The 20,681-nt window shown below is 44.7% G+C and overlaps 1 protein-coding gene across 1 annotated transcript in view; it reads right to left on the reverse strand.

Annotated features, from left to right (window-relative positions):
- Positions 1-18,865, reverse strand: part of FAM13A (family with sequence similarity 13 member A) — a 2,868,510-nt gene extending 2,849,645 nt beyond the window's left edge. The window contains exon 1 of the mRNA XM_069630746.1: positions 18,767-18,865. The gene's annotated coding sequence lies outside the window, so the exon portion shown is untranslated. The remainder of the gene's footprint in view (positions 1-18,766) is intronic.
- Between the last annotated feature and the right edge of the window lie 1,816 nt (positions 18,866-20,681).

A 20,681-nucleotide genomic window follows, 5' to 3' on the forward strand; every position in this document is an offset into this window, starting at 1 on the left:
TCATCTGGTTTTTTGACTCGGAACATTACTAGATCCGGCTCCCTTCTGTCTCTTGCGGTACTTCAGTTCAGGTTGCCGCTTCTGTACACGGAACCAAAGCAGAGGACTTGCTGTCTTCTATCCGGAACTTTTCAACGTCTACTCTGGATGCATGTGCGCTCAGGTACATACTTAATTGGCAAATCCCGTCTCTGCTACTATTTTCTCTCCACAACTTGTTTGGATATTTGTCTTCTGTTGGATTCTGGGACATTGAGTGACTGTCTTGTGAACTTGTCTTCAAGTGCATATAAACGCTCTGCTGAAACTGCACCAACCCGGCACTAGCGCGACCCTCGTGCCATTCGGGGCTACTTCCCTATACTAACATTCCTCTTTGTTATTTTCTCCTTTCATTGTTTTCAGTTTCCTGGATTCCTTTCCTCAAAATATCCTTATTCAGGTTAGTTCTGCTAATTTATATATGTATATATAAATTGGGACTGATACTTCAAAGGCTCTTTAGAACATCCCACTCATTGTGTTATATTTCTTGTAGATCTACCCCGGGGAAGCTCCACTCCAATACTTACCTAGGTAGTTTCCCGTAATATACAACTGTTCTGATTACTTGGTTTAATTTCAACACTGTCTAATATCTTTGTATTCCTTTGCAGCATTGGTATTGGCGGTGTGTGTTCTCCCCGCTCTTTTATTCAATTGACACCTCTGTCTGTCCCAATTGAAACAGCAGAGAATTACATTGTAGAAAAGAGCCCCTCTTTGAGGAAGCCTGAGTCTTGTACTCAGGGGAGCTGGGATGGAAGGCGGACTATCGATTCTTGTCCACCATCATCTCCAAGGTCACTCCTCCGCATCTTCGGCCTATTCGGAGTGCTGTGTAACAGTGTCCCACCACAACTGTTCTCTTCGGGTCTCTGACATTACTCCCATTGCATGGTCTGACCACCATTACATCCAATTTGACCTCAATACTTCTAAAGGGGCCCCCCCTAAGCCTGTGATCCCGCTTCCTGCAGCACCCACGAGAAGTGCCCGTCTGCTTATCAAGGATAAGATCATGCCCCACCTTCAGGTACCTGTCCTCCAGCTCCCCTTTTCCGAGGACCCTGAAACTCTTGCAAGCGCATTTAAATTGGCCCTTTCCCAAGCTGTTGAGGCCATCGCTCCACTCACCCTGAGGAAAGCAAAAAGAGCTAAGCACTCAAATGCCTGGTTTTCTCAGGAGCTTCTGGAACTACGCTCCAAGAAGAGAACAGCTCTTTCAACTTGGAAAGCAAATTCCAATTACGCAACTAAGGCAGCCTTTAAGGCGATCTCTAAAGAATATAAAACTGCCATAATCAAGGGTAAAACCACGTCCTTTAATGTGAGGATTGCTAATGCAAAATTAGGGACTAAAGACATTTTCGCCATTTTCGGAGAGCTTTAAAACCTTGCCACGCCACTTCCTACTCTCTGTAAGGATGAAAACTGGTATAACATTCAATCAGCCATGCTTGATAAACTTAACACCCTGCAAACCAAAATCCTAGCTCATCAACAGGCTCTTACTCACCTAATAGCTAACCTGTATAGTAACACGTCCCCTGCAACCAACTCGACTGATCCCCCCGTCAGGAACTGTGAATGGAAGCTTTGGAAGTGCTAGAAGCGTTGACTTGCGCGCGCTCTAGTCCTCACCCAATATGGTGGCCGTGCCTTTAAATTCTGGCTCCTCCCACAAACCGATGCGTTGTATCCGTTACACTACGCTCCGGTTCATGTGGAAACTTCTTTCGTGAATTTCCTCCTGGCCAATCCTCCTCTGCTGCTGCCTTTGCCTTCCCTGTGCCAACCTTCTTTTCTCGCTTCCAGTATTTTCCCGGGTTTCCTGTTTCCTGGGCCTTGCAACTTCTACCATGTTTATACTTTTTCCTCCTCGCCTGTTCTGACGGCTCTGCCTTGCCTGAGCGACTGCCTCCTTTGTCTCTTTGTTTTCCGCCGTAGCATTCTATTTTAGGGGCTCAGCGCTTTCAGACTTTCGGCTACTCAGCGCTGCTACGCTTCTCGCTTGTAAGCATACTCTCGCTCAGCAGGCATATTTTTCTTCCTTTCTACTTGTAGCCTGGGTATTTTCTTGCACACTAATTTCTATACTTCCTCTTTTCCAGCCATCCTTTCACTATTATTTACGGGCATTCCTGTCTATTCTTTCATTCCTTGAACTTATTATTTGTTATTTTAGTTTCCTGATTCATTCCTCTGTGTGCTACTATTGTGAATAGCATTTTGAAAAGGTACCTCCTACTTCTTCTTCGGAGGCCTGCACTAGCTCTATTGTCACGGTTGAGCTTAACAGACTTTCGCCATCGGAGTTGGAATCCGACTTCATTCGGTTTCAGCTGAAAATAGACCTCCATTGCATTGTGAAGGGAACAGACTGCTCCCAAATTGAACCCATCTGGAAACAGGGTTGTTTCTGCCTTCGTGCTTTTTCCCTGGAACTAGGACTGGCCCCCTGGGGGTCCCCTCGGACAGGGTTCCATCTCTGCCAACGTGGCCTTCGGAGGGTCCAGACCCTATCTAGACAAAAAGAAGGTCAAAACACCAAAGGACAAGACTCCTACAAGGAGGAAGGACCGTAAGAAGACGGAGTCGAATCCTAAGGAATCCGCCACTGAAGATTCAGGTGAGGAGGAAGGGGAGAAGGCCTCAAATCTTGACACCCCTTCCCCCTTGACTTCAAGAATATGAGTGAACCTGAAGTCATCGACCTTCTCAACTCTCTTAAACCCTCCAATTGCAAAGGGGATGTCTGTCCGGCTCAGCTCATTAAAGACTGTACCCTGACCCTTGCCCCTTTCCTCACAGCCTTAATTAATGCCTCCTTCCAGTCTGGCCATGTCCCTACTGGCCTCAAGGAAGCGCGGGTACGCCCGCTCCTTAAGAAGCCCTGCCTTGACCCATCGGTCCCAGGGAATTACAGACCCATTACCACTGTCCCTTTTTTATTAAAAATCCTGGACATGGCAGCCTACTTGTAAGTCCAAAAATTCCTTGAGATAACTGTCTTCTAGGCCTTCGGCAGTCTGGCTTCCGTCCACGACACAGAACCGAAACGGCTTGAATAGACCTAAACAAATCAAATGGACGACCTCAGAGACACAGGCAAACCTGCGCTCCTTCTGCTCCTTGATTGATTAGCTGCATTTGACCTGGTGGATCACAAGACACTCCGCCACCATCTCTCTGTTGCAGCTAAATTCTCCCCGAAGGCGTGTACTTGGATCACCTTGTTTCTACAGGAAAGGGCGATGAAAGTCTTCTCTGACTCTGCCTGTGCCACCCCAAGTCACATAAAATGCGGAGTCCCACAGGGCTCTTGCATTGCGCCTACCCTTTATAACCTATTCACGAGGCCTCTGTTCAACAGTCTGGACGCATTGGGCACCTCATACACTAACTATGCTGATGACACCCAAGTGCTTATCCCCCTCTCTGGTGATTACAAGTCCGACATGAACACCCTTAACTCCATTTACTCAATGATCCAATCCTGGATGGCAGAAAATTGGTTATGCCTCAACATTGAGAAAACTGAACTTCTGTTAATTGGTTCCCCGGCCACACTGGGTAAAATGGACAAACAGTACTGCTCCTTCACCATTGATAATATACCTATCCCAGTCTCTCTAACAGTCAAGACCCTGGGTGTCCATTTGGATTCCAATCTGACTATGGACAGACAGGTGAATGCCATTGCCTCCTCTTCAGCATACTTCTCCAAATTGCTTAATGGAGCCAGACCCTTCTTATCTCAACAGAATTGCCCAACCATTGCAAGGGCAATAATTGGATCTAGACTAGATTATTGCAATGCCCTCTTGTTAAGGACTTCTGGGAAAAATATCGCCAAACTGTAGCTGGTACAAAACAATGCCCTGAGGGACGCCACTGGGATCTCCAAAAGAGACCACATCTCTGAGGTAAGGAGGCAGGCTCACTGGCTTCCCGTTAAAGAGAGAATCGTCTTCAAAACTCTCACACATACGCATAAATGCATCCATGATTTGGCACCCCCTACCTGGTACAAAGAATAGTTAAGCCTACCCCTTTCAGGCCCACCAGAAAGGCTTACACCAACAGGATCTCCACTCCGAAGACCGGGAGAGTCCGTGCAGGCGGGACTAGCTTCCCAGTTTTAGCCGCATCACACTGGAACTCTTTACCTTCTCACCTTAGGATGATTGACTCTCACGTAGCCTTCCGTAAAAGCAATTAAAAGCATGTTATTTGTACGATTATTAACTTTAATCCCGCTTTCATACGTAACCTACCTGCTAGTGCCTGCATACTAATGTTTGTAATACCTATTGTATGAATGCACTCAACCACCGTTATTGTGTAACTAAGAATTTTATTGTTGGGCCGCTTTCAATGTAACCCTAAACCAAGCCTACGTACAATCGCTTGTAACAGCGCCTTGATGCCTCTGGGCTGTAGTGCCCTCTACAAAGCCAAAAATTAAATAAAAAATACCCCACGAGAAATTCAATTGAGAGGCACACCATAGTGTTTTTTTCTGAAAAGTATAGGCACAATCAAATGTATGGACTTGGCATGTACAATAGTGAAGAGGTGTATTGCAATGTCCTAGAAGGTACACAGAGGACCGCAATATTGCACATGGTAAAAGGACTTTCTATGGTGGAGTAGAGCCGAAACTGAGAGCTGTACAGATTATTTTTATTTAGTGAATTGTTTTTTTATATATTCAGATGTAATGCTATAAGTATCGGCTATGTGATAGTGAGCTTGGTGGGTCTGATCTCCATGGACTTATATTTGTGTCACTGGTCCTTTTAAGCCGCATGCGATATGGGCCACTTGGGAGGAAGGGGCCTTTCCTGACTTCCTCATCACTGCTTGTTTATTTGGGACGCTAGCTCGGTTGGTTTTGTTTGTTTGTTCTGGAATGTGGATAGTTCATATGGTTCAAAAGGATCCTCAACATCTACATAAGTTGGCTGACCTATAACAACAGACTCATCTAGTAAAACTTTGTATTTTGTACGTTTTTTAAATGCCAATAAACAAACTTTAAAATAAATTCCTGGCCTAATCTAATAGGTTATCCATATTTTGTTCCTTTCTGAACTCTGTTGAGGCTGGACATGGGAGGTCACAGCAGGTGTTCTCCATTTCTTGGACTTCAGTCATTTCTCCAAACACTGCATCAGCTCGATCAGCATTTTCCAAGGTGAAAACGTTCTCCATTTTGGGGATGATTACTTTGCTCACGTTTTATCTGCTCATGTTTCAACTGAGCGATGGGTTGACCTGGTTTCAGCAAAAAGGGGCTGTTTCCCATATTGATTTGCGACTGTCTCTGTTATTCCATCTTTATTGAGACAAGTATGAGTGCTCTTGCATAGATTCCCACTCTTCTTCAGTAACTTTAACATTAGGTCCCCAACTGGCACAAGTGCAATTCTTCCATTGGTTATTCTCGGTGTCCCTCCCCGGTCTCCCGCCATCTCAGTTACCTTTAGCTCTCAGCTACACAGCTGACACCAAAGCCCTTAACGTTGTTTACTCGGTCATCCAGGCCTGGATGGCACAGCACGAACTTTGCCTTAACGATGATAAGACTGAGCTCCTCCTTTTAGGATCAACTCATCAGCTCAACAAACTAGACCAAACCTACAAGTCCTTCATTATTGACGACAATGACATTAAAGTCTCCAAAGATACTAAGACGCTAGGGGTCTATCTTGACTCCTCACTTTCTCTGAACAGACAAATAAATGCAGTTAGGTCAGCTTCGGCCTATACCTGCAAACGTATCACTGCCTGTAGACCCTTCCTAAATTCCACCAACTGTATCACGCTCGCCAGAACTCTTGTTATGGCCAAAATCGATTACTGTAGTGCTCTCTACCTAGGGACCAGTCAGTCTAACCTTAATAAATTGCAAACTGTACGAAATAATTCCTTAAGGGCAGCCTTAAACATCCCAAGACGCTCTCATATCTCCTCTGTCAGATCGGACTTACGCTGGCTCCCGGTAAGACAGAGAATTGCCCTGAAAACCCTAGCTTTGACTCACAAATGTCTGAGCAACAACGCCCCACCTTACCTGTCCGCTCGCTTCTCACGCCACACCTCCACTCAACCTACCAGAGCAGCCCAAACTCACAGCCTCATCGTGCCTAGATGCAAACTCCAAAAAGCTGGTGGGGTGAGCTTCCCCGTCCTGGCCTCCAAACTCTGGAACACCTTGCCCACACCTATCAGAATTGAACCATCATTCCACTCCTTCAAGAACAATGCTAAAACATGGCTTCTCTCCCAAGACCCATGAGACCTTGACACAGTCCAGACTCCATGTGGGGTACAGGACTGAATATACATTTTCTCTCTGCTCTGTCCCTGTATTATACGTTGTTAATGGTACCCTTCGGTACATGTATATATGCTGTATATTTTTGTAACTTCTGTAACTACTGCTTTTTGTAACATGTTTAAGAGTATGCGCCCGGTTGCCCCTGGGCCTGGTTTTTTGCGCTTTATAAATAAAATAAAATAAAATCAAAGTTAGCGTCATCGAGCCTGCATTCATGATGGGATTCGTTCCTTGGCTTGTCAGGTTGGCTTTTCGATTCTTGGTTTCCTTCTTCGCTTCATTATACCCACTCTATGCTGTAGTCGTGTCAGTGGTCTCAGGGTTGTTATTAGACTACCCAGTGCACCGACTCTCGGTCACGCCACCACTTCCGATTCGGTTGCTCGTCTGCAGCTTCCGTCCTTCAATCTCTCTCACGTCGCTCTTCCTTCTAGCAGTTCTCCTCACACAGCCTACTTGCAACTCCTGGGCTTCTCTCTCTCTCTCAGGACTGCTCCTCCTTTATTTAGAGAGGGTATCGAGTAACGGGCTCACCTCCCTAGCCTCACAGGGAAAAGGTCCCCCTGGGAAGAAGTGACTGAATCCCACGATTCGTCATAGTGGATATGGATGTGACATATTTAGCTGGATCCGAGATTAACCAAATGTTCAACAGATGACAAGTCTATTTGAGATCTGCATAATCTTGCCAAATGATGAATCTTTTCTTTTGGCAATTCTCTCTCCTCTTGCAGGGCATCGGTTCTGGTGAAGGTAGGGGCAAACGAAATTACATGATTTTGAATAACTGTAGTCCTCTTGTGGGAAGCAATCAGTGTTACTGGCTATTGCATCTGTGGAGGTATTCATTGCATCATGTTGGCTTTACTGCGGCCTACTTGATTCTGGGCTACATCCTTCTCTGGAATTGTCTAATTAATGGGCTTGCCCAAGTTCCAGAAATCAGTGAAGGGTGATGCCCGGTGTGCTCATGATCTGACAGCTACGTTGTAGCCTTGAATTAGATGTGCACAGATTATGTCCAATAATGTGCACATGCTTGCTAAAGGCCATGGCTGTGTATGGTAGATGCCCAAGTTTCTCTCCACTTCTGCTATGCCTGGCATAACTTGAAGCGCTCTGTCAAAATTCACATGTGGGCTGAAATATGTTCAAGATGTTGCCTCTTCATACTACCCACTCTTGGTGTGTAGAATCACAGAGACACTATATACCACTTCTGCAAAATACAAAAGAAAGGAGCTTTAGGCATCATCAGCAGGGCTCAAAATGTGCAGTCCCCGCTGGCCATTAATGAGTAATAACTGACTCTTCAGTATGAAATGGTGTGCTACATCTGTGTTTTGAAGAGAAAGGGAAATTGAAAAATCAGGCCTTGCAAAATGTACTCAACCACTCTCATAGTCAAGTAGTTTGTATGAAGGCAGAGTACGATTTGCATGGCATTCAACCTTGCTGGGGAATATAATCAAATTCTGGGATGTTTTAAACGTTTATATGACATCTACTGCAAACAATTTTTGTGTACAGTAATCATCAAATAGGTTTTACTGTGTGTGGCTGGCCTTTGAGTAGCAGCAGTGCACCAAACATGAAGTGGGTTTTTATGCGTACATGCACATTTTACAGAAAGCACTGGTAATTATTTCTTTCACCCTTCGCCAGGTATCAAGTGCCCTTCTCTTAGGTTGAGTAGATAAACTAAGTTACTCAACCTGTGGAGCTAGTTGGATTTTAAAGAATTCATGAGGCCTGCCTATACCAGGATAGTAGCTTGCAAATTGAACCTTTCATCACTGATGAGGCTCTCAACACTAGTGGGTGTGAAAATTCCCCTTTCTTCTGTTGGCGACCTATCTTTTGGATATTTTTCATGGGCACCCCTACAATACAAGGTAGCAGATTGTATGGTTTTTATAAAATCATTCACAAAAATGTTGCTGTAAAATGCATTCTTCTGACACATTTGAGACTGCCCCTCCCCTCCGAGCCCATCCTCAATTGGTTAGGGCTACATTGATATACTCTGCCACTTTTGTGGGAAATATTTACACCCACAACTTTTACCAACCGCCACTGCATTCAATTTAACGCCAATGGCAATTAAAATGGACAAACAATCATTAAGACATCCTGCAGTCTATTTATTTTGGTTGGTAAAAAACATACTAGACAACGCACCCAGTGGAGTAATCACAAATGAGGGGCTTTGCAAACATGTAATGCAGGGCTAATAGACAGACGTGGTTGGCGCAGGTGGTGTTCCACTGTCACGGTTGTTGAAGAAACAAACTGATGAAGTTACAACTAGTCTCCTGCCGTGACTACACCACAACAAACATCAATCGTCAGAGACCGTGAATACAAACAGTGGCGGATTAATTCCCCGGATCGCAGGACCCTTCTCGCTCAATGCCATAAATCATGTGGAAAGTGGCAAAGTTAACTTCTTGCCTCCAAACCTTCCCTTTATAGAAGGATTGCTGCCTTTTGGGAGTGGCGGCAAAATGTAGCAGTCACAACGACGATTGTGGAACGTGAGATGGCACATTTGAATTTAAAAGCCAAAACCCCAGTGCGTCCCCAGTAATACCATCAGACTGCTGTCACTTGCAACACGCATTGACAAAACCAATATGTTTGGCTTTTATGTAAGAATTGGATGGCATTTGCCCAGCATTGCCATAACAGTACTACCTAGCCAGGTGTCAGCATCTTTGGCTCTCGAGAGGGTTTGGACTACAATCCCATGATCCCTCTCTATTGACTATGCAAGCTAGGGCTAATGGGAGCTGTAGTCCAAAATCTCTGGGGAACCAATGCTTGCAGACCACTGAGCTAGCAAAAAGATGGCAACAGCTGGAAAATGGTGCAATTACCTGGGCATCGGATAATCGTGCTTGGCAAATGCCTATTTTATGCCATACAAAAGACACAATTGCTTGGTTTTAGCTTGTTTTGAACAGGACTTCAATGCAAGGGACAGATCAATTGGCCAAAGGCACACGTGATTAAAATATTTTATCACTACTAGTGCATTTACAGCTGCAATTAAGCCATTAACTCTCAGCAGACTACTTTGCAAATAACGGCAGGGCACCGTTTGATGTTACTGCTTGATAGATCTAGCTCAGAAAGCTCCCAGGAGGATACGATTTGGGTGGGCTGAGGCAGGTGGTGGGTGGGAACCAATAGAGGGATTAGTCAATGGGTGGGTAAATAACCAAACAAGACCCACAAACTGTGTGCCTGTCACTCCTCACATGTCATTTCTCCCCTCCCCCTAGCTGTACTCCATTACAATAGTTATGTCTAATAGATGGCACTTTAACCCCAATTTATGTAGTCCATTTCAATGATGCTCGTTTCATTTTAAATCACATTGTGAACATGCTGCATGGAGCAGACATTAATGAATAAAAAGCAGGAGGATGCCTTTAGGGCTATAACTCCAAACTACAGAATAGTTAAAGCTCGTGTGTGGTCCCATGACTTTCTTTTATTTATTGGGTATTTATAATGCGCCTATACACAATGGTGTTTCAGGGTGCGACAAGGCGGGGCGGGGGGGGTTGAAAAAATACGGATGAAGAAAAACAAAAACAGTTCTACTAGGCCTTGTGATTCACCTTGTGCAAGTGTAGCAGCAAGAAGTGTGGGGGAGGAGAAGAGAGGGGGTGGAAGTGCCAGTCAGAGCAGAAGGACCCGTGGGTTAAGCGAGTGCCAGGGAGGCCAGGTGGTCAGTGCCAGGGAGGCCAGGTGGTCAGTGCCAGGGAAAAGCAGAGTGTGCAGGGGAAGAAGGTCCACATGCTCAGTGTGAGGGTCGATGCTGGAAGGGCTCAAGGGGTGCAGGCACAATCAGGCTAGTGCAGGGGGAGGGAGCCTGGTGGGCAAGTGCAGGATGGGGGGGTGGGATTAGAGGAGACCAAGTGCAGGGGTAGACTGGTTGAGGAGAGCCTAATGCCCTGTAAGAATCTTAAGAAAGCAGGCATCCAGTCAGAGAGGCAGAGGGGGACATTAACAGGGGAGGGGGAGAAGGAAGGAGGGGGAGAAGGAAGGAGGAAGAGAAAAGGAGGGTCTTGAGAAGCTTACAGAACTAAAGGAGATCCGGGTCAAGTCAGAGAGGGGCAGGGAGGCCTTTCCAGAGGGAGGCACCTGCAGAGGAGAGATATTGACCCCCCCCCACTCTCTGCTTGGAAAAGCGTCTGATCTGCAGAGAGTTAGAGCTACATGACCGAAGGGCTCAAGCAGGGAGGTATTTTGGGAGAGAAAGTTGGATGTACCCAGGGTCCGAGACCCCAGAAAGCCTTGTGGATGATGCAGAGGATCTTGAACTTGATCTTCACAGCAGTCGGGAGGCCAAGGATAAATCTCGTAGTCCTATTCTGGATTATTTGAAGGTGGGATAGTGAGCCACTCCTGTATTTTAGGCTTCCAGCAACTTGCATTCTCCTATTTGTAGTCAAACATTTATAGTGGGAAAATACAGTTACATGTACTGCAAATGAATACAATGAATCCACCATGACTTGGAGAGTTCCAACAAGCGCATTTCCGTTGCAATTTAATAGTTTTACAATTGGGCTACATACACATACTTTTGGACTGGCTACTTCCCCGAGTCGTTAAAGCACCCTCACTGAGTTGGAGTGAGACGTCACCAGGGAGCACAGATGAAAGAACTAGCAACACACTGGTGCCTAGAAGTGGGGGAGACAGAGTATTCCTGGGTAGTGCTAAGCCAGGTATTTCAATTGGCTCTGAGAACCAAACAAGGCCTTGCAAAAATATCCATACACCTTGCTCCTGCCTCTCCACCCTCCACAACCAACACATGGTGCCCGCTTCCACGCAACAAAAACCCATACCAGTACATGCCAACATTCCCCCTTCAACTTTGGAGATGACAGCCCAGTTCAGATTTTTCCTTTGTATTGTAGGACTTGTAGTCTTGGATTGCCCATTGTTAGGGATAATTCTCATTTCTGTGCCAATTCCCTTCAACCCCCAGCTTTTTTGCTAGACTTCAGGACTTTTTAATTTTAACCCTGGAATGAGTGAGACCTTTTTCTCATTCTCTCGTGTGTTTTGACCTGATTTGGAATGTGTGTTTTTACTGTTTTTGGAGTCTGACAAACTCCATATGCATCTACTTTTTGTATGATGGCACACAACACCTTCAGTGCAGTGTCACAGAGAAATCCTTTACATTGGTTTAAATACCTTTTCTTGTGTGAACTACTGTTCTGAAGAATAGTAAAGTGAAATTGACTTTACTTGCCTTTTCTCTTTGTAGGGTCAGCACACATTTTATGTGGAGTGCTGGGAGGTTACCTACTAGCCCCTTATCCTACATTCTTATGAAACATTTTTTATGTTACCCTCACTATTTAAATGGCTGGTGGCAGTGGTTTAATTTTCCTACCATTGTGCTTTTCTACCGCAGTACAGCACTCATGGGTGACCATTTCATCCAAATGGCCCCAGTTTTTTTTTCACCATTTTCTGTTTGTGAGGTCTTTTGTCTTGTTTTACTCTGTGCGTTGAGCCAGGTTTGAGCCCTTTGTTCGTTTTGCCTTTGGCGGGCTTCAGCCCTGAAGCCCGCCTCTGGCTCGAGTGTTTCTGGAAAGGCAGGATGTGAGGGAGGTTCCCAAAACTCCCATTGTCCTTTGTCTCTAGGAGAACCTGAATGCAACCAGTCCTGATTGGCTGGCTGTCCTTGGAGGACAGCCACCCTGCTGTGTGATTGACAGCCTAGCCTGTGCATGAATGGGAGAAACCTGCTTAAAAGGCAAGGTGTTTTGGGACTAGAGGCAGAGCCCACCACTGGGGGAAATACCGACAATGAAACCGTGAAGGAAGCTTGCTGCATCCTCCTGGAACTTTGAATTGCCCGGTGAAGCCCTGCTGCTGTGCCAAAACTCCTTTTTTCAATTCGACAGAGAAGCTCCAGAAGGAACGACTTCTCCCCTTGGGTTAGTACGACCAACTAACCCCGAGACAAACTCCACTGGACAGAATTCCCCGACTGGCTGTATTTCTTCGCTGCTGCAAGAACCGAGTGCCAAGGGTCGAGAAATCCATAGTAGAGTGCAACATCTGAAATCCGGGCCAGAAGCTCCAGGAGTCTCCTAAGGACCCTCCAGAAGGAAGACGACCAGAGCTCGAGTCCCCTCACCAGAGTGCAGGACTCAAGAAGTGAAGGAAGCCCAACCGGTATCCGAGATCCGCGACGGTGCGGTTTACCAAGTGCTGAAACCACAAAGTGCAGCTGAACCGAAAAGAGCCCATAGCTGCCGACGACCAACCAAGGACCGCTGCAGGAGCCATCCAGATGTTTCTCCATCATGTCACCACGACTGAGGCTCAGGAACAAGGGGTGTGCACCGCTGTAGCAAGACAGAAACCAGCTGGACCACTCTTCTTCAAACCAGAAGTTCTGTTTAGACTTGGGGTACTTACTTCATTGTCTTTTAGCTGGATCTCAGTTGAGAATTGCAGTGGCTTACTTTTAGAGTTCATTCCAACTCTTCTTTCACAGGTTCAACAGCTTGTGACCCTACACGTGATTTTCTAACAATCCCTCTAACTTTGTGCAAGACTTTGATTCCAAGAAGTGTCCCAGCTCCAAAGACAGTTTCAAATTCACTTTAGCTGTCCTGGCTCCCTGCAGACTCTTCCAGCCCATTGACTTTGATATTGTTTGTTTTATACTGCTATTGCTGGGAAAGGCTTGTCTAGATTTCATTGGAAGATTTAAGTGTCCTCACACATACTGAGAACCTTTTTCCTTCCCTAAACCTTTCTGCAACCTCAGAATCTGGAATACCAAGCAGATAAGTGTTGTGAAGTCTCACATAGTGTGACTGCACTAATTCTTACCCAACACCCATTATAAATCCCTGAATGCTATGGGAAAAAAACAGTGCTGTACTACCATCTCCCCAATAAAATACATGTATAAGGCACCAGCTGCTTTTTGGCACCCTAAACGCAAGGGGTAGTGGGATATACAGGGGACACAGTAAAGGTACAAGTAAAATGGTAATTAGTTATTGGGCATTCAAACCAGTGTAAGTGGGGGGATGAGGGGGAATGGTGAAGTAAAATACGCAAACTTGCTGGCACCCAACAGCAAGAGATACAACCATAAAATATACTTCTAGAAGTACATGTACTGGTGAGCCCAGCATCCGACAGTATGGGGGGCAGGGAAGGGATAAGTACAGGGGGTGGTTAGGAACATTGTCCCAAGGTTGTCAAACATGAGAAAGTGGTATAAGCAGTGACTCCTTTAGTGGGGTTACAAGAGCTTAGAAGTTAGTTTAAAGGAATGGGAAACCAGTCTGAAAATTAAGTTTTTCACAGCTTTCAGAATATCTTTCCGCCCTGCACCAAAACACAAAGCCTGTATACATGTGTTTTATTTCATATAGTTGAATGAAAAGTAAATAACAAATCATCCTGCAAATACATAAATCCTTGTGCTAAGCAAAAAGAATAATAAAAATAATTTAGCATATATATAGCGCTACAAACTCTCAGGTATTTGAGCGCTGCTTATTATTACCCACGGTGTGTGGTGTTATCGGACCGGCTGACAACTGTCGCATTATTTTTTTCCCCACCTGAAAAGAGCACGATTATGCAAAGTAACGCCACCCTAAAACAAAATCTATGCTTTCAAGACTAAGACACACAATAAAAACAAGCAATGCCAACACCAACAGTTAGGGCTTTTGTGTAGGCATGCCAAAGGCATTTGCCAAGCCCGCCGTAGTGGTAGTAACTGGGCATCTAATGACAGTTCCAGCCAAATTAATACCTATTCACAAGCCAAAACTGTTGGCATTGCCAATGCTTGTTTTTACCAGGACTTCTTTGAAGGACGTGCATAGTGCTTATAAATTGAGTGGCTGAAGGCAGGGCTGGTTAAAACACTGGTAGGCACTTCAAGTGCAAAGTTTGATGGTAAGGCTTGAATAAAGCGGGCTCAAACAAGTTCCCATGAGGAGATATTTTTGGCGGGGAGGGACAGGAACTGGGCGGAAATGGCCCTAGGGATTACCATGGCCATGGCCATGGGCAGTCAATGGGTGGGCAAATAACCAAACAACACCCACAAGCTTTGTACCCCTCCTCGTAGGTCATTTCTCCCCATCTGTACTCGAATGTAATCGTTTTGGCTTATAGGTGGCGCATACGTAATTGCCCAAACAAAACGGACAGTAAACTTGCAGCCCTTTGTTATGCATGATATAAAAAAACACTATCAACACTATTCTTCCTCCATTTCAATCTGTGTTTCAACCCCATCATTCTTTAGAGACCGCTCTTTTGGCAGTCTCCGAGTCTCTCCTGTCTTCACAATATGCTAAACACTCCTCTCTCCTGGTACTCATTGACCTTTCTGCAGCCGTCGATACAATCAATCACTTATTCTGCTCTTTCCTCTCTCATATCTTGGTCTACGGGGCTCAGTTTTGAATTTTTTTCAATCTTATTCCACTAACCGCACATTTTCAATCTCCTGGTCTGATCTGTCCATCTTTGCTATACTGTGCCCCAAAAGTCTGTTCTTGGTGCTCTTCTTTTCTCCCTCTCTACATTTCCCCCACTCGATCTATTATTACTTCCTTTAGCTTTTCTTACCATCTCTATGCAGACGATTCATGGATCTTTCTTTCTCATCCTTCTCGGACTCTATTTCTCTCAGTTGGTCTACTATCTAGCCAATATTGGAAGGCTTCTCCCAACCTACATCTTAATCCCTCAAAAACAGGAAGTTCTTTAATTTACTGCTTTTACCATTCATTCCTCCCCCCTCTTCCGCCAGCTTCCATCTCTTTTCCCCCCTTCTTCACTCCGTATCCCTGCATCGGGCCGTAATCTTGGGAGTCCTTTTTGACTCCTGCCTCTGATTTTCAACACATATTTCCTCTATCTCCCGCTCTGGCCGATTTCAACTTTTCAATATCTGTAAAAGCCTGCCGGTTCTTAACTATTCACGCGTCCAAAATACTCATTTCATCCTTAGTCTTCTGCCACTTTTTGAAATATTCTTGCCTACTACTTGGTCTCCCTGTCGTCTTGCTCCACTCCGCTCTAGTTATTATTTGATCCACGTCCACAGCACTTTTTATCCTTTCGACTCTATTTCCTCTGCCTTGTATTCTCTGAATTTTTAAACCCAATGTGAGGCAAGATTGTATGGAGTTCCCTGTGGGAGACTGCACCAGCCTTGTCCTCTTGGCAATAGCAACCCAACGTTTGGTATAAGTCTATAAGTCTGTAGTACACAAGTTGGTAGAGTGACTAAACAGCGAGGCTTATCTCAAGAGGGGTCAATGTGAGTTGTAGGGTTGCAACATAGAGTTTCACTGTGACAAGTATCCAAATAACACTTACATTCAACGTTTCTTGATTAAACAATTATTTATTAATTTAAATAATCAGTTTGAATAAGCCTTCTTTAGAAGGGAGAAAATCTGTAACACTTGAATATACTTCAAAATACACACTATCGGTTTCAATAAAATCAGTAGATACCCTTTGGGGATGGCACACAGACACTTCCTAAACCCGGAGGTGACTTCAATAACTAGGACACTGTGGACATTGATATATCACTGGTATATTTAGAGCAATACTGAGTTTGCTGTCAAAAAGGAACATTTTAGGGAAGGAAACAATGGTTAGCAAGTTTCTCGAACAGGTAAGCACTTTTGAACCCCCCAATGCAATGTAGATTAGCCCTTTCCCAGATATGCAAGTAAAGAATTTATGACTTTTTAGAGGGACAGATCAAAACACAAAGTCAGAGGTTAGAAGAGTCTTCAGGGAGCCAGGATAGCCAATATCAATTGAGCAACTTCTAGGGGAGCTGAGGCACTTCTTGAAGGTAAGTAAAAAGTATTGCACAAGGTTATAGAGGGTTTTGTAGAAAATGAAATCACTGTTGGGCCACAAGCTGGGAGGCTTGTGATGGGCAAAGCTGCAAGCAACTCTGCAAAATGCAGCAAATGCAAGTCTCAACTGAGAGCTAGCAAGCTACACAAGAGGTAAGTACCCCTTAGTTCACAGTACCTAAGGTCTGACAAAATGCTTCCAGCTGGCTTCTGTTCCTGTTGTAGGTCCTGCAGATCCTATTGTTCCTGGGCCTCAGTTTTGGGGACAAGAGGGAGGACGTCTGGGGACACCTGCATTACGATTTGAAGGTCAGCGGCAGCAATGGGCAAAATTCAGATCAGCGGCACTTTGCGGTTTCAGCTTCTCGCTAATAGCACCACCGCGGTTCTCGGATACCTTCTGGGCTTTCCTTGCTTCTGGGGTCCAGCACTCTGTTGAGGTGGCTCAGGCTTGGTTAGTCCTGCTTCGAGGGAGTCTGGAGGGTCTTCCTGGAGCTCGGGTCTGACTTAAAAACTATGCACTCTATTCTGGTGTTCCTGTCACCTGATTCCTGCAGCAGCAATGGAAGTACAGCCAGCAAAGAGAGGATTTCCAGTCGAGATTGTCTTGGGGTCAATTGGTCCCACCAACCCAAGGGAAGAATTCGTCCTTTGCAGGGCTTCTCTGGTCGAGGAAAATTTGGAGCTTCAGCACTGCAGCAGGGCTTCATCGGGAAAACCAACGGTCCATGAGTTGCAGCAAGCTTCTCTTCCAAGTTCTTCTTTGGATTCCTTCATCCAGTGGTTGACTCTGCCTTCCTTGCAAAAGTCCTTGCCTTTTATGCAAGTCTCTCCCATTCATTTGCAGCCTAGATGTTGCTCACGGAGCAGGGTGGCTGCCAGCCAGCCAATCACCTTTGAGTGCACTCCTGTAACCAAGGAAACTAAGCACAGGTAGTTTCGTGAACCTCCCTCGCTTCCTGCCCTGCCAGATACGGTAGACCCAGAGGCGGGCTTCACCAGTGAACCCTGCCAAAGACAAAACGAACAAAAAGGGACCAAACCTGGTTTGGTGTGCAGAGTAAATCGCAAGAAGGACCTTTCCAACAAGAAATGGCGAAAAAAGACGACCAGGGCCATTTTGACAAAATGGGCACCCATGGGTGCTTTACTGCAGCTACAATTGCAGCCCGCGGTACAAAGTAAACCACTGCCACCAGCCATTAATTGTAGAAAGGGCAACATAAAAATGTTACATGAGAAGATAGACAAAAGGGATACTAAGTAACCCCTCCAGCACTCTATTGTAAAATAGCATGTGCTGGGTCTATACAAGATACAAATGTAAGTAAAGTCAATTTCACTTCACTGCTCTTGGAAACAGTAGTTTATCCAAGAGAAGGTATTTGAACCTTTGGGAAATCTAAAAGACTTCCCTGTGTCACTGCACTGAAGGTGCTGTGTGTCACAATGTAAAAAGATGATGCCCATGGAGTTTGTCAGACTCCAAAACCACAAGAAACACAGAGTTCAAATCACAGAAAAATACATGAGAGAGTGGGAAAAAGATCTCTCTCTCTCTCTCTCCAGGATAAAAATAAAAAGTCCTAAAGTCCAAGAAAAGAGCTGTGGGTCTCTAAGCTAGAAGGGAATTAACACATTTCTGAGAATTCCCCTTAACACTCTACTTCTATTTTCATTTTCTCTGCTTGGTTTTCAAATGTCTCGCTACCGCCTATCTCTCCACAATCTCTTTGTATGGTTGTTCCTCAACCTCCTGTGCCTCTTCATGTTTCCACTCTTTCTCCCTTCTCACCCCAAGCACTGGAATGCCCTCCCCCCTTTCTAGTCGATCTGACTTCACTCTCAATTCGATTAAAAGAGCATCTGCTTGCTAATTGCTTTTGATGGACATATCCTATTGTTGTACCGTTCTGACCTTTGTGAAGCGCTTATGTGTTAACCGCTGTATAAATAAAAACAAATACAAATGTTTCTTGCGCGCTTTTTCAAACATATGTTGGATCCCAAGTACTGTTGCCAAATGATCACTTTAAACTATAATGTGCTAAATAGAAGGTACTGTTAAAACACCATGATGCATCATTTTCTTTACAAACAACTTTTCTCCCCCACACCTCTGTCACCCTTTCACCTCCTCAGCTCCAATCGAGAAATGTCACATGAACTTTTTAAAAATCTTGCATCAGCCTCTGACGCATACAGTTGTTTGGGTCAAATAATGAGAGTTTGGATCAAATCATAAAACACATGACACCATTTACATACAACTCTTACTGGATAGTCGTTACAGATTCATACCACCTTAAAGTGGTTAAAATCATAAAAGCATTATTTAACAAAACAAAGATGAGATACCACGTGGCCACGAGAGGAATCCATCCAACAGCAGAAAGTATCCTCATAAAACGTAACGCCCCTCCACACATTCTTACTATTAAACATGTTTTCTACCCCTTACATCCTGTACCTGCGAGGAGTAGGACCACCTCGCTCTGGTCACCAGGCTGCCTCCTGCTGCTGATCTCTTGGTGCTCCTGCCACTCCCATAAGCGAGAACTATGTTTGTAAACACCTTCCACGTGCGCGGTGCTGCTTAGACATTCACTAACTGTTTTACGCCATTTCCGTAGGGTCTCTCACCAGTACGTAAAATCACACACCAAACAGTGTCTAGTAACGCCTGCTTGCCGGCGGCCATCTTAAAGTAACACTCCCTTCATCAGAAATAATGTTATGGTAAGTGTTGTTTCATGGTGAACCTTTTCTATTTACATAAATCAAGTTAACACTTAACCCCAGCGTGAAGTTGAAATAATTTAACTTACTATCTGTATTGGCAAGCTTGTAGGTTGAATGATATTAGTCAGCACCTGTAAGGATAAAAAGAAAAAAAAAGACATTTAAAGGGGCTTAGGTGGAAAAGCTAATGGCAAATCGGGCATTTTATAGCACATTGGGCAAGTGAGCCTTAGGTAATGTACAGAGCTCTTATGTTTCCCCATCCCGTTGTGAGAAAGACATGCAGTCTTGAAATCGAAGGAAGAGGGCTGGAAGGCTCCTTTTTAACGCAAGGGACAGGGAACATTGGGAACTGGAGGCTCTGATTATGCTCAATTCTTCTCTTTACTTCTCCGCAGCCAACAAAAATAAACATAATTAACACCAAACTAACAATGAACATCCATAGCTCTCAACTCACACGCTTTTGGCGGGTGTCACCCGCCTTATGAACAAGTGACTCAACCGCCAAACCTCCTGCACACCCATTCATTTCAATGGGCCTCTCACCCGCCAAAACTAAAATCGGGTGTTTTCACCCGCCTTTGTTATACACAGTGTAGCTATGCATATCCCAAGAAAAATGAGTGAATCTGTAGTTTGTTTTTCACAGGTTTGTTCAGGGACGTCATTTGGGGGTCGCCAGGGGTCGCAACTGCGACCTCTGTGGTGTCCCTTGCGACCTCTGTGGTGTCCCTTGCGACCTCTACTAAAAAAAAAAAAAAATTATTATTTTTTTTTTTTTTTTTTTTTTTTAAGTTATGCAAGCTCCTGGGCTGTGGCTCTTTACTTCTGGGGTGGCTGGCTTTCTTGTTCAGGCCCCTTAAAAAAAAAGACTTGAGGCACTTGTTCTTATTTTTCTTCTAACACTTTCAGCACTGACCCCAAGTCAGAAAGAATAGGAATACCAAATAATGTGTCTTTCTGGAATTCTATACAGTAATTGCTGGCCTCATTAAATGTTTATTTCAGGCACACTTCAGGCGGTGAGTCACTGATTTAGTCTGTTCTTAAACGCCTCACTAAGTCTAAGCCGTTCATCCTTCTGAGGTCGATAAATGAGTACCAACACAGGTTGGGTGATATTGGGTGTATATTTTTTCTATATAAAGCGCTTAATGATGTGTTATTATATAGCACTTACGCTTATCATTTGGTCATGGACGTCTGCTTGCATACACAGTCATTTGGTAATACGGGCCATTAAACGCTGAACTTAATGATACATATGGCGATCCATTCTTGTATGAATGTACATCATATAGTGATATCATAACTATATTTTTCATAGTGTACAATGCTATGTGATGCCACTTCCTGTTTTGTCAACGGGTGAAATGTCGTGTTCCATCGCCACCCGCTATATCACTTTGGGGCGGGGTCTAATGACATCACTTCCTGTGATGTCATCAGAGGGTCAAGGGTCGGGTGATGTCACTTCCGCTACCCCTGGCATTTTGGTGAAATGACGTCCCTGGGTTTGTTTCACCACGTGTTTCTCTATCCAATCACGTTCAACAGTTCCACATAAACACTTCCAACTTCCATGATTCCTCGTCTTTCTTTGCTGCTCGGGCAGCTGAGCTAAATTGCCTTTTATAATA

The sequence above is a fragment of the Ambystoma mexicanum genome, chromosome 6q (genome assembly GCF_040938575.1).
Source record: "Ambystoma mexicanum isolate Mex_15411 chromosome 6q, UKY_AmexF1_1, whole genome shotgun sequence".
NCBI classification, from domain to species: Eukaryota; Metazoa; Chordata; class Amphibia; order Caudata; family Ambystomatidae; genus Ambystoma; species Ambystoma mexicanum.